We start from the raw sequence: 3,868 nt of genomic DNA on the forward strand, positions 1-3,868 counted from the left end.
CCGATATGCTTCTATGCGCCCGATCCCAGTTGTGAATCTGATTGGTATGACATGGGGATAATATGATGGGGTAAGGAACCGAGGAGCGTAACAAGAAGGGATATGGATTATAATGTCTGAAAAGCTTGGAAGGAAAGGAAGAAGGGACATAACGTCCGTGAAAGAGCGAAAAGCATTCATTTGTTACCAGAATATAGTTCATGGCCCAGTGACTGTGTGGGATGCGAGGAAATACGTTATGAAAGCATATGAGTCAGTAATGTGAAAAATTACTCCATCATATTGGAAAAGAATCCATATCGGAAAGTCAACAAAGGACGATTATAAAAATGAACCCTCCTGAAGTAGTAAGACGCCCCATGAGGTCAATTTAACATTCGAGGACGAATGTTTTAAAGGGGGGGAGGATGTTACATCCGACATTTGTACATATTCGGGAAATGCGAAATAATTTTGATTCGTAATGAATGAGGCCATAATTGGACCTTACTTGGTATGAATGTGTTGGCTATAAAATTATTGGTGTGAAATACGGAGGAAGGCCAAGGGCAAAAATTGGAATTTTGGAAATTAGCCTCGGGAATTTTAAATTAGCCATAAGTAATTGGGCTTGGGGAATCAAAAAAAAAAACGAAAGAGAAGGCCCAAATATGCAAAGGGTGGCCGGCCATGGTAATTAAAATGGCCCAAGCCCACAATAAATTTAACTCATGTATTAATAAGAAGATGATCCATAATTCTTTCCTTTTCAAGAAGTTTCAAGAACATAAAATTGAGAGGAAAAAGAAAGAAGGCCTACGGCCAAGAAGAGAAAGAGAAAAGAAAAGAAAAAAAAATTCTTGGAGTTAAATCCTTGGTTCAAAAATTCATTTCTTGTGGGATTATTACTAAGTGCAAGATTCTCTACAACTTGGTACAATTATTTTGGCAAGAAACTATCTTTGGTAGCAAGGAGAATTTGTTGGTAAAAAGGTAAGAATCTTATGTTCTTTTCATGTTATGAAGCTTTGTTTATGTTGTGGAATGTAGGAATGGGTAGAAACTATGGAAATATGGAAGTTTGTATGGTATTGGTATGTATGCATATGTATGGCCGTGTGTGTGCATAATTGTGTGGTTGAGATGTGTTGAATTTTGTATTGTATCCTAGTTGTGATTATGATGGAATTTATATTGGAAGTGAAAGTTGAATGAATTAGGGGAAGTTGGAAAATATAGCATGTGGCCGTGTGGTGTGATGTGGATGATGGAAGGTGAATTAAATCTTGTTAGTATGTTAAGTGTGTTATTGTGAAGTGAATGAAAGAATAATGGTTTTTGTTATCATCGAAGAATGGTTGTTAAGTTGTAGGAAATTATGCAATTTTATTGTCACTTATGTAAAAATGGAAATGAAAGTATTAAGAGGCAAATTATGGTTGTCATTGATGAAGTTGAAAGATAGAAATATATCATGAACATGTTTGCTAAAAGATTGGAAGTTGTGGGTGAATTATGCTTTTGGTAGGAAACTTGTATATTGTGCATACTTTATGTATATTTGGTGAAAACGATAGGATATGCCTTTGAATCATGTTGTAGTGATCTTGATGAGTGATGAATATGAAAATAATAAGTTTGGTTTGGAAGTGTAAGGTCAGAATGAAAGATGTTACGTTATGACGGAAAGATGGCAAATTGTGCCATATTATGTGTTTTGAAATACTTGTTGTCATTATGGATATTGTTGTTGGGTTGCGTTGATTGTTTGGCTGTGTTTAACTTTTGGGGATGTTATATGTATAAAGGAAATGCAGCCGAAATTTCGGTAGGCAAATATGTAATGAATTTGGAGTCTTAAATCTTGAATTTGACAATTGGTAAGCATGACCATTTGTAGATTCTGGACGAGATTGGAATCGAAGCCAAGCGAGCGTAAGGCGCAATCGAGGTATGTAAAGCCTACCCCTTCGTTCTTAGGCATGTTCTGAACATAATAGGCTCGGCCGCGAGCCTTGAATAAGACTCCGTTCCTCGGAATTCGAGATGGAAATCCGCTCCAATTCCTTCAGTACGATTGAAACCATTTCCTTATAAAATGCCTTTAAAGTGAACTTTTGTACGAAACTTTCCTAAACGTAGTCGGAATACTTCCAAATGATTATGGATGACCTCATAAGGTCTATTATCAGTAATTTACGTATGTCGCCTCGGGTTGGTCCGAGGTGGGCCCACGGAGCCCCGATACCTCTTGTATGACCTAAATTGCCTTATTCATGTCCGTTTTTTCAAAAGTAACATCAGGACTATTATTCTGATCATGATATGACTATTTTTATATAAATCCTATGAAATGGTTTTGATATCTGGAAATTTGATTTCGGTGATAATTTGTCGTGCCTTCCCAAGTAGGATATAGACGCGTATTATGAACACTATCCGAATACTCTGATTTGACTCGCCATATGGCCTACCTCAATTTTATTGGGTCTGTATAATGATCTGTATGTATGTGGTTTCTCATTAATCAGTTCGTGCATGTGCTATAATTCCTTTCACCGGATCCCGGGCCGGTTTATATCGTGCGGATGGGCCGCCGAGTCCCTGGTCGGGGGCCGGGTCCCATGTATGAATTCCGAAGTATGATGTGTCCGGTTCCGGGGTACTGTGGTATATGTCGTTCCCGGTTACCGTGTATATGTTACGAAGTATGATGTGTCCGATTTCCCGGCGTGTGATCTGTCCCCGGGGTTACCGTGGTTATGATATGATGTGTTATGTGACGGAGATGTTCGAAGATGTGAAATCTTCTGAAATATGATATGTTGTGGCGCCAAAGGCAGGAGTGGCGACCACGTTCTTGTGCCCTATTATGATTCTGTCTGTCTGATTAGATTCTGATTCTGTCTGTCCGTCTGGACTATGATTCTGTCTGGTATCCTTCCGTCTGTCTGTCTGGACTACGACTCTGTCCGGTATATCTCTGTCTGTTCGTTGGATTACGATTCCGTTTGCTACATTTCTGTGCTTCCGGTTCAGACTATGATTATGTTTGTTATGTTTCTGCTTTACATACTCGGTACATTTTTCGTACTGACCCCCGGTTCTTCGGGGGCTGCGTTACATGCCCGCAGGTACAGACGCACCTGAAGATACGCCGCCAGTCTAGGGCTCAGATTCTGCTATTTTGAAGAGCTCCTTTGGTACGGAGCGTGTACTTTTGGTATATATCTTCTGTCTTCTATATATTCTGTATGTATGGCAACTCCGGGTACGGCGGGGCCCTGTCCCGTCATAGGACTCTGTCGGTCTGTTTAGAGGTCTGTGGACATGTTTGTGGGTTAGGGTCTTTCTGTACGGACGTGTGTATATGTTGTGTTTGGGGCGACCCCATTTGCCGCGGCGGCCAGTCCGCATATGTTTATATATTGCTTTGTTGGCCGGTGTGGCCTTTGTTGGTATTTTCTGTGCGCAGGGTTATTTTGGATAGTATGTAAAACAAAGGAAACTCTGCCACAATTTTTCGAGAAATTATCTAAATTTGAAATACAGCCTTGACGGCTTCTGCTTTATACTTGAATGCGTTTGACAACATTTGAAATAGTCACGGCCTACGGGGTTGGGTCGTGACAATGAATACATTATAAATGACATGTAGACCATGAGATAAGTGTGATGCATGGGAAAATACGATAGCGAATCCAAAACCATAAATGTGGGGAAAAATGAAGAGAAATGGTGGATCATGGCCATTGTATGTGAATGATAATTGTGATTTGCTATATTGTGATTGTTATTGTGGGTGATTGGGAGTTGATATGGAATACGGGAAAAGTAGTATAAACAAAGGAAGTGCTGCCCAATTTTCTCTAGAAATAGTAGTGCGTTC

General features: G+C 39.7%; 1 long non-coding RNA gene across 1 annotated transcript; it reads left to right on the top strand.

Moving 5' to 3' along the window:
* Nucleotides 1-638: 638 nt before the first annotated feature.
* On the top strand, nucleotides 639-3,178 carry LOC132605080 (uncharacterized). The gene is made up of 3 exons (XR_009569017.1): nucleotides 639-972; nucleotides 1,880-1,930; nucleotides 3,114-3,178. It is a non-coding gene; the product is annotated as an uncharacterized LOC132605080 (long non-coding RNA).
* Nucleotides 3,179-3,868: the final 690 nt, after the last annotated feature.

Source organism: Lycium barbarum, chromosome 8 (genome assembly GCF_019175385.1).
Source record: "Lycium barbarum isolate Lr01 chromosome 8, ASM1917538v2, whole genome shotgun sequence".
NCBI classification, from domain to species: domain Eukaryota; kingdom Viridiplantae; phylum Streptophyta; class Magnoliopsida; order Solanales; family Solanaceae; genus Lycium; species Lycium barbarum.